Source organism: Eriocheir sinensis, chromosome 17 (genome assembly GCF_024679095.1).
Source record: "Eriocheir sinensis breed Jianghai 21 chromosome 17, ASM2467909v1, whole genome shotgun sequence".
Taxonomy (NCBI): Eukaryota; Metazoa; Arthropoda; class Malacostraca; order Decapoda; family Varunidae; genus Eriocheir; species Eriocheir sinensis.
Window position 1 is genome coordinate 6959343 of NC_066525.1, and position 10836 is coordinate 6970178.

The 10836-nt window shown below is 42.6% G+C and overlaps 1 long non-coding RNA gene across 1 annotated transcript; it reads left to right on the plus strand.

Moving 5' to 3' along the window:
- Positions 1 to 6145: 6145 nt before the first annotated feature.
- On the plus strand, positions 6146 to 10832 carry LOC126999874 (uncharacterized). Its single transcript, XR_007753650.1, has 4 exons — positions 6146 to 6332; positions 9340 to 9425; positions 9709 to 9797; positions 10628 to 10832. It is a non-coding gene; the product is annotated as an uncharacterized LOC126999874 (long non-coding RNA).
- The last annotated feature ends 4 nt before the right edge of the window (positions 10833 to 10836 follow it).

The window sequence follows — 10836 nt, forward strand, 5'->3', positions numbered from 1 at the left end:
TTATGGACGAAGAGACATCTGTACGGGAATGAGACAGGTAATTAATTAGAGAGGTGACAAGGTGGCATGAACGAACACACACACACACACACACACACACACACACACACACACACACACACACACACACACACACACACACACATATGAGAAGAACAAGAAGGGGAGAAGAAGAGAGGAAGAAAACAAAGAAAAATAAGAAAAAGATAGAAAAGAAAATTATATATAGCAAAAAAAACAAAAAACAAAAACAAAAAAAAAACACTACCTCCACCACCACCATCACCATCACCACCACAACAACAACAACATCAACAACAAAATATCCAGGTGTTCACCGTCAGGGTTGTCCCGGTCAAAAGCACTTCCGTTCCCACCTTATAATCAAAAGAGGGCATTCTCTCTCTCTCTCTCTCTCTCTCTCTCTCTCTCTCTCTCTCTCTCTCTCTCTCTCTCTCTCTTACTACCTGTAATAACCAGAAAATGTAAGTGATAGTGATTAAAATGATTTCTTACGTTAATAATAATAATAATAATAATAATAATAATAATAATAATAATAATAATAATAATAATAATAATAATAATAATAATAATAATAATAATAATAATAATAATAATAATAATAATAATAATGATAATAATAATAATAATAATAATAATAATAATAATAATAATAATAATAATAATAATAATAATAATAATAATAATAATACAGAAATATGAAAGAAGCTGCAGTCTGTATGTGTGATAGCTTGACACATCTAAGAGAGAGAGAGAGAGAGAGAGAGAGAGAGAGAGAGAGAGAGAGAGAGAGAGAGAATCGCTTAAGTTAACACTGAATAAGACTTCGATTTGAATCCACCCATGAATAAAAATATAAAAAAACGTGTAAAAATAAATAAATAAATAGATAAATAAATGAATAAATAAATACACGTGCCTATTGTTTTCTTTAATGATAAAGCTTTCTAATTATGACAGTAACTATACATTGATTTAATATATCCTTTTTTTTCAGTATTGACGAGTAGCTGAACATTGCGGGTCGATGGGGTGGTGTCGGTTTTCACTGCGGGTCATATTCTCAAACACGGCACCCAAGATCTCATATTTGACAAGACTTTCATTGGAGTTCTGGGGCATTTCCAGGGTAGTTTAATGACCCTGGTGGTAGTTTGACCCTATCTCTATACAATGAACCTAAAAAACACCCAAGAGAACCCGACTGGCCTCTTTTTTAGCCTTTGGAAATAGTTGACATCAGAGGCAGCAGCGTCCGAGAATTCCTAGCGTAGTCTCCCCAGAAACAAACAGTTCTCCCAGCAAAAGCATTATCTTCGGTTTATCGTTTTCACCCGGGTTTTCTTTTCTGAGGTCGGACACAGACTATAATAAAAAATAATCTACCTGCCGTTTGCCACTTTAAATTTGGGGCGTACGCATTTGCTTCGTGCGGCCTTGATAGCTCATCTCCGTCGCTTTAGCCCTTGAGCCTGTGGTGGGTGAGAGGAGAGCCCTTCATCCCGGAACATAGGGTCAGTGCAACATCCGGGCTTCCACATTTTATCTTCTCCACTTTCCAGGTTTACTCAGGAGCCTACTTTTTTTTTTTCTTCTTACGTCGCGGTTACGGCTTGTTCCCGTTGGGGCCAAATGGTTTGCCCAGCCCGTTCTGGCGCAGGCGAGTGTTTATAGTAGTGCCATCTTCAGTTGGCTCATGCTGTCCCCGGAACTCATATTTTAGCTTCTCTTTGGAAAGGTGATCTAGAGCCCAGGTTGATGGGTGGTCTTCAGGGTAGCATGTGGGTAGTCTTAGGCCACTCGACGATGACTGATAAACCACAGCTGTGCGGCGGCCAGGATTCGAACCCGCGTCCCTCCTGGAGCTCCTGAACGCGGGGCCGTCACGCTAAACACTCAGCCACGTTGTCATTAATCTCCTAGCACTAGATATAAATTCCATACAGTGCTACATCTTACATTTAGAACCGTAATGGATGAGTCACAGGAGGAGTGGAAATCAGAGAAAGGAAAACTAAGTGGCAAAGGTTAGCAAAAATGAAGCGAGCACACCTTGTGCAGTGGGCTCCCAATGATCCAGTCCTCGTTTCTGTGGGCCGCCTCAACTTCAATGACACGGTGTAAAGGGGTATTCATCTGGGTCAGTTTATTAGTTTGTTTGGAAAGCATGCACGCGTTCCCATTAGTGGAGGTGTGAAGAGGGAGAAACGAGATTCTAAACTTAAAATTAAAAATGTAGAATCAGGCCCGTAATTTTGGCAGATTTCTTAGGGGGGGGGGGGGGGCTAGAGGGCATCACTGGTTCATTAGGTGGGGTGGGGGGGACGAACGAGGCGAGCACGCGCAGTTTTGGGATTTTTTTTATTTTTATATAAGCACTTTTAGGTGCACTCTGAGGCCGATATAAAAAATATTGGGGGGCTATAGCTTCCCCTCCCTGTCCCTCCGAAATTACGGCCCTGGTTATGTAATCTTGACCTTTAACGCCCCTGTTCCGAAACAAGGAGAGACACGCCAGTCCACGTTGACATGCCGACTAGGTCGGCTCGGCTGACTTCAGACGATAGAGTCTGTCTGTCAGCACCTTGGAGGAATAATACATGGAGTGGCCCTCAGCGGGTCGGTCTTCACTGTGAGGTGAAGCAAAGGGGGTAGGAGGGGCGGAGCTTAGCCGGTGGGCGGAGCCAGCAATTCCACCCAAAACATTGCATTTCTCGCTCAAAGATCTTGGAAGAAGAATACAAGGAGGGGGCATGACGTCACAGAAGTGAAGCCAGCTTGGCTCCGCCCCCTCCCCCCTGCGGCCCTCAATTCCACCCAAAACATTGCCCTACTGGCTGAACGCGCGAGACCCACACACCTCAACATTTTGTCTCCATGCCTGCTTGCTCTGCCTTTGGTCCAACCTACAGAGGCAGATGGCAGCATAACATATCCTCATTAAAATACAATGATTTTTGCGGCAAAACATTGCATAAGAGGCGAGAAAACTGGGCAAGAAAAAGAGCGACACATAAGAATGCGAATGACTATCTCTTAGTAATTTCAAGGAAATCATCTGTAATTCCTTTTCCATGGCTTTTACACACAAATAGATCAAATTTCTGAAATGTAGAGGTCTTTGGGTAAATGTAACATACAGGTCAGGCACCAATTACTAAGAGGGATTGGTTACATGTTTTTAAGGAGAGAAATGGTTGTGGAGTGGTGTTGATGGCTTGATCACCAGAGATGAAAAAATAAGAACTTCCAAAATGGAATAAATAATAGATGATAACTCCTGTAAAAAAGAGAGAGAGAGAGAGAGAGAGAGAGAGAGAGAGAGAGAGAGAGAGAGAGAGAGAGAGAGAGAGAGAGAGAGAGAGAGAGAGAGAGAGAGAGAGAGAATAGTGGTACAAGGATAATTCTCACTTGTCACCACAATACACCAACGCTAACAATTACACTTGATTTACTTCCGTCCCCTGCACACTCGGCTCCCACGTCCGCCCGGCAGCCAACACAAATATGCGTGTTATGCACCTGAAAGGTGCCCTCCGCATTACTCATCAAGATCAAGAAGATCTAGAAGAGAGAGAGAGAGAGAGAGAGAGAGAGAGAGAGAGAGAGAGAGAGAGAGAGAGAGAGAGAGAGAGAGAGAGAGAGAGAGAGAGAGAGAGAGAGAGAGAGAGAGAGAGAGAGAGAGAGAGAGAGAGAGAGAGAGAGAATAAGAATTTAATGAGAATGAGAGAGGTAATAAGAATATGAATGAGAGAGAATAAGAATGAGAGAGGATAAGAATGAGAGAATGAGAATGAGAATGTAAGAGAGAATGAGAATGAGGGAGAGAGAGAATAAGAATGGGAGAATGAGAATAAGAAAGATTGAAAATGAGGGGGAATGATAATGAGAGAGAGGTAATGAGAATGATAGTGAGAGAGAGAGATAATGATAATTAGAGAATAAGAATGAGAGAGAATGAGAATGTGAGAGAGGGAGAATGAGAAGAAGAGAGAATGGGAATGAGAAAGACAAAATGAGAGAGAGAGAGAGAGAGAGAGAGAGAGAGAGAGAGAGAGAGAGAGAGAGAGAGAGAGAGAGAGAGAGAGAGAGAGAGAGAGAGAGAGAGAGAGAGAGAGAGAGAGAGAGAGAGAGAATAAAAATGAGAGAGAATGAGAATGAGAGAAAATGAGAATGAGAATGAATGAATGAGAATGAAGGAGAATGAGACGAGGGAGAATGATAATGATAATGAGAATGAGAGAGGTAATGAGAATGAAAATGACAGAGAGAGAATGAGAGAGAATGAGAGAGAGAGAGAGAGAGAGAGAGAGAGAGAGAGAGAGAGAGAGAGAGAGAGAGAGAGAGAGAGAGAGAGAGAGAGAGAGAGAGAGAGAGAGAGAGAGAGAGAGAGAGAGAGAGAGAGAGAGAGAGAGAGAGAGAGAGAGAGAGAGAGAGAGAGATAATGTGGTTGTAGGCGACTTGGTCCTACCAATTGCCCTTATTTGACATGTTTTGGAAAATAACTTTGTGCTCATAGCATTTCTGATAGCACTCAAAGACCTCTACATTCCTGCAATTCGATCTGTTTGTGTGTAAAACAATGGAAAAGGAATTACAAATGATTTCCTTGAAATTACTACTAGGCAATCATTCGCATTCTTTTGTGTTGCTCTTTTCTAGACTAGTTTTCTCGCCTCTTATGTAATGTTTCGACACAAAAAATCATTGTATCTTATCAAGGATATATTATGCTGCCATCCCTGCCTTTGTGGGTGCGACCAAAGGCAGAGCAAGCCGGCATGGAAACAATTGGCTTTTCTTTTGTGACGTCGTGCCCTCTACTTGTGTTCTTCCTCCAAGGTCGGCACCATGGTAGCCTACGGCCCGCCATAAATTATTGGCAAAGCTCCGTGCTCCCCCCTCTTAGGAGGGAGCAATCTCTCTGGCGGGCTCCTTATTGAGTCCTTAATTGCCCGTGTCGATAAGAAAATGTACAAGTAGCCTTTACAACAACAACGAAACAAGAGGCAAACCAAAAACCTTATCAGCATCTAATGAATATTTCAAATCCCTTCAGGATATGATGAGGGCATGATGCAGTACGTCAGAATCCCTTTCATACTATCATATGTTTTCACCCACCACACATGCTTTGTTAGATGCATGCACCCCAACACAAATCTTTGATACTCCTTCAAATTATTCATCATATCCATTAATTTATGAGTCAGTGTCCAGTTTACCCAACTGTTTATCCTCCCTTTCGGGCTGGTCGATAAATGGGTTCCTGGAGAAATCTGAGGAAGGTAAAATGTGGTAACTTGGATGTCAAACTGGACCTGTGTTCCGGGTGGTCCAAGGGTTTTACCCACCACAGGCTCAGAAAAGTACATGCGGAGGGAATGCGCAGCTTATTGCATGCCCTCAACTTTACCTTTGGTACCTAATATTTTCAACGCACTTCACCCCCTCGCCCTACAGTGGAAACACACACACACACACACACACACACACACACATGCACACAGCTCGCTCAAGAGGAGCTCTAGGGGCACCATGGGTCAAGCAAGAGTCATACATCACGGCAGCCACCGTAAAGGAAATTCGCCGCGCTACTGAGGGGCTGGGGTCGTCCAAGAGGCCTCTCAAGAGTCTATTAGCACTATAAGCAGCACTTAAATAAATAATATTTCCCGATGATGCCGAAAAAAAAAAAAAAAAAAAGATAACTTATGTAGTTTTAATAATTTTATGTTTTATGTTATATCAATATGCAAACATTTTGTTGATTTTTTCATGTTTAAATTCCATCGCCACACTCCGCTCTCACTTAAGTCAACACATCTGCAAGTTGATGTTTCCTTGAACTCAGTTTCTGAGAAAGGTCTATACACATAACGCTTCATTCGCTAACTGTTTTCTTCTTGCAATACTAATACAAGTGTTGCTTTATACATTGCGCCCGTCTCCACACGTTGACCTGAGGATAGTCAATGAGGGGGCCAGTCAGGCTAAAATTAACAGGCACAGGTAGATTCGTATGTAGTAAAGGTGTGTGGGATTAGTGACATAATGTTGGCCGAACTGGCAACCTCAATGTATGCCACACAACGCAGTACGGTGCCTCGCCCATGCAGGAGAGGAAACCCCACCACCGCCTACCTTGTCGCTTCCTGAGCCCAGACACGAACAGGAGTCCCACGCATCAACATTCCTCGCCTTTCCTCCTCGCCACGCCAGCTCACGCGACACCAGCACAACAAAAAAAAGTCTCATCTACCACGCCCAGAGACACCAGCCGCTTAAACAAGCATTCCTCATTACTGGTAAGTCAACATCTGCTGGAGTCGCCTGCCATAAAAAAAAAAAAAAAAAAAAAAAAAAGAATCCAGTAGACAAGTTCCTCTCGTTGATAGGAAAAAAAGTAATTATAGCTTTTACAAAAAACATCCCGAGTCTAGTCTTATGTTTTACTTCATCATTGAGATCCTTAAGACGTGAGGAAAGCCAGTGGGGAACTTCATCACACGAACACTACGTACTAAACATCCTACCACCCAAAAGTCAACCAGCAACAGTGAGGTGGTGGTGGGCGTGCTGGTAATAGCTAAATCCATCCCAAGACAAGTAAGACCTAATGACTTGGGCAAAGGTATAGTTAGTGTATGGTGAACCTCAGCCCACGAACACTATACACACATACTGCTGCCCCCAAAACAACAGCCAGTATAGTGATGTAGTGGCGGCGGAGGAGTGAGAGTTTTTGCGTAATAACTGATGAATGAGAGGACAAGGAAGTGCTAACTAAGGTAAAGTGAACACCTGTTTTTCTTTGACGGGAGGTGTCTTGTTGTGCCGAGCTCTGTCCTCATATGAGAGTGCCCATTATTTGTGCTGTCACTGTTATGTGCTGCCGTGATGTTGTTATTGTATTTTGATTTAATTTGGCAGAATATGTATACATGTCACTGACCGAAGATGGGACACGAGAGTACACATGAACACTTATTTATAATGGTTTCCTTTCCTTACAGTTAGTGTGTGATTATATAGTGAAAGTGTTGTCATTTATGTACTTGACAAATGATATAAAAGAGGCATTAATATCCAGAAGAGCATATATAATCCCAAAATATATAATTATTTAAATGGAGTCATGTTCACGTTTCTCTCTCTCTCTCTCTCTCTCTCTCTCTCTCTCTCTCTCTCTCTCTCTCTCTCTCTCTCGATCTTCTTGATCTTGATGAGTAATGCGCAGGGCACCTTTCAGGTGCATAACACGCATATTTGTGTTGGTTGCTGGGGGGACGTGGGAGCCGAGTGTGCAGGGGACGGAAGTAAATCAAGTGTAATAGGCGTACCTGACAATCACCAAATGGGGGGTACAAACTTGGCGGAGGGACTTTTTTGGCAGCCATAGCCGGTAGCGGGCTAAAGAGTAGCCTATCCAGATATTTTGTTTTTATTTATTAATGATCCACGAGACATCCTAGAGTTAAATCAAAGTATGTACTTATCTTTGTATTCATTCATACACACACTGGTAATATTTCTGTGGTGTCTGATTCACTTGCTTGAGTGAAATTCTATTGTGAAAAACAGTCACAAATTCGTGTCACTAGTAAAAATGAAACTAGTAATGAAAGTTTTGCCACCATGAAATATACACAAATAGATAAATATGAAAGCTCACTTAGTCACAATAAGTGACATCACCTGCTTTGTGCAGTAAAAATATGCTATTTGTGGTATATGACACCCGCAAAATGGCGTATAGGCTGGCTTGGGCCTCGTAGCTACCGCCTCAACGTTGCCAGATTGTCGTACTCAGCCGATTATATTTCCCGACCTCCTACCCCAAAACTGTCTTCTGGGCTCCAATAACGAAACTAATTTATAGTTATCGTTAAAAGAGTTAGATCCTGATGTTTCTTGTCAATAGTTAGGCGTCAGAAAGCGGTAAATACTGTGCGCTGAGTACGATGACCTGGCAACGGTAGCTGTACGTATTTTCATATTATTGTTCTGTTGTTTATTCAGTTTTCTGTTCAAGAAAAAGAATACCCATAATTTTAGTTAGTTTTTGGTAATAAAGATTCTTTACGAAATGCAATTATAACATAACCTTCTACTAGTTAAGAAACGTACTGAATCCTGGATCGGCTACAGTGATGTTAGGTGCGCCTAATAGGCGCACCTAACATCACTGTAGTCAAGTCATATTTACAATGATTCAGTTATCCAGAACAGATTTTTCTCTTTAATGTGAGTACTAATTGGAATGGATCGTACGGTCTGGGGAGCACTCCGGCACAGGGGTCGGTAACCTGAGGATCGATAACGCATGCAGCTTGTCACTTGTGCGGCTCTTGACTCATAAATCATTCTTGACCCTTTTCAAAACGACGTCAACACACGATTCTTTAACTTGACTCTAAGAGGGGGTTAAAACTTTCTCAGTCCTTATAATTTTCATCGGTGCATGTAGTTTTATTTTGTACCAGTCACGAAGCGAAACTGATGTTGTTTTCAGATTGGCAATTCAATTAAAAAAACTCTACCATGTTTTAGCTCAACACGGCGAAACGAGCAACGGTGTCGCCCAAGGAGAGTATAGATTCCTTGGTGTCGCCTAAGACTATATCTTCAATCATCTCCCCCCCCCCCGCTCCATCTCTAGGGATATGAGACAAGTCAATAACAGGCTAACTCGAGTCCTGTATAGTGATTACAACTCGGTAATACATGCTGACAGGCTGGCCGATGGGTGAAGGATAACAGATAGAGCAGAAGCATGGTCGCCTATCATAACGAAGGTGAAGTAAATGAATTTATCTGAGGTTGTAGCGAAAAACAAACTATTCATATATATATATATATATATATATATATATATATATATATATATATATATATATATATATATATATATATATTCGAGCAATCTGCCTTTCGAGCAACTGAGATTTCGAGCAATTTACTTTCGAGCAATTGCTTTCGAGAAATTTACCAAGATTCGTGTGTGTGTGTGTGTGTGTGTGTGTGTGTGTGTAAACACGAAGCGTAAGTTAACGAATTGTTTTATGGGTAACTTATCACAATGTCCCCTTTCTGTCATTTGGAAACACAGACAAAGGAACTCCGAACTATAAAAAGAAACTACCTTGAGACAACACCGAAACAAAGGTACGATCACCCACTTCACTTCCCTTTTCATTCTCCTTACGCACGAGACATCGTGCGGCAAGGGGCCAGCGAGTCACAGGGAAATTTGAGTGAGGTTTATCACTTTTCTTGTCCGCAGTTACACATTATCTAACTCTCCCTCAACAGCAGCAGCAGCAGGATGAAGACTACGATGCGAGTCCTGTTGGCGGCGGTGATGATGGTGATGGTGGTGATGGTGATGGGCCAGACAGGTATGTTTCCGGGAGGGGGACAGGAGGAAACTGGTGTAGGGAGGGGGGCCGGGTAAGGATGTGAAGGTGACAATGGAAGTGGTGGTAATGGAGCTGGTGGTTGTACAATGGCGATGGTGGTTTTGAATGACAATGGTGATATTAGTGATGGTGGTGATGGTGGTAATGGTTTAGGTGGTAACAATGTTGATGATGGTATAATGAAACTGAGGGTGATAGTGGTGATGGAGGTGGTAATTCTCTCTCTCTCTCTCTCTCTCTCTCTCTCTCTCTCTCTCTCTAGGGAATGCCCAGGGTGGCGGCCAAGGAGGCGGCGGCTTCAGTGAATGTGACTGCCAGCCCTTCATCATGTGCGCCATCGAATTCGATTACGTGAGTGTACAGAAAGGGGGTAATAAATAAGTTACAATAAGGGATGACTGTAATAATTTCCACATGCTTCGATTACCTGAGTGGAAGACTAGAGGATAAACTACCACGATTACGACTATTTTCTCAGGCCACAGGAAAGGTGAGCCGGGCATTCGTGGGTTATTTTCCTATTCATGGTGCAGAGTTCGTGTAAAAGTATCACCAGGATCACAAAATAGTCCATGAAAATCCCAGCAACTTCTACGAGAGTCGTTTCAAATAGGCGAACTGAGGTACCGATACGTTTTAAAATACTGGTTTGAATCAATGATTATGATTACTGCCACCCCCCCCCCCCCCCAACACTCTCTCACACACACACACACCCAGCTATTCATCCTCCCTTTACTGGGGAAACCTTGAAAAGATTAATCCCTGATTTTCTAAGCGTCGTATTAGTCCTCATCATCAATACAGTGGCTGATGTATCTTTTTTTGGCCCGTGCTTCAAGGCGTGGTCGGGTGATATTGTTGACTTTTTATATCACTTTTTACGACCGAGTTTCCAACAAGTCGACTTAACTCTGTGAAAACCCAACACTCCAGCCCAAAAACTGAATTAAAAAGCCAAACTAACCACACAACTGTTAATAAATAACCACATTTAAATAATCTGGCGTAATTGTGGTCACCCCAGGCCCTGTGTGCCAAGGTCATGCGTTATTATGCACCGCAGTTACGAGAGCTCGTTTCCGGTACCCGGCCCCAGAGCTCCAGTCACTCCCTCGTTTCCCACCCTTGACATCCAATGACTGCGGAATATCACACCGCCCCCTTTTCCTCCCCACCAGATCCAGAATAGCTGCACCCTCGAGGATGGCAGTGAAGGCGTGTGCTGTCCTGAAGAATCACCCCTGCTACCCTCTTCCTTCCCTTGAAGAAAAACTAGCTAATTGCGAGTTTCTCTTAAAGTAGATTACTACAACACGTTGATGAAAAGAATGTGTGGAAGTGGTTGAAAGAGGAGGACATACTGAATAAAGCTATTAAATATAATCGT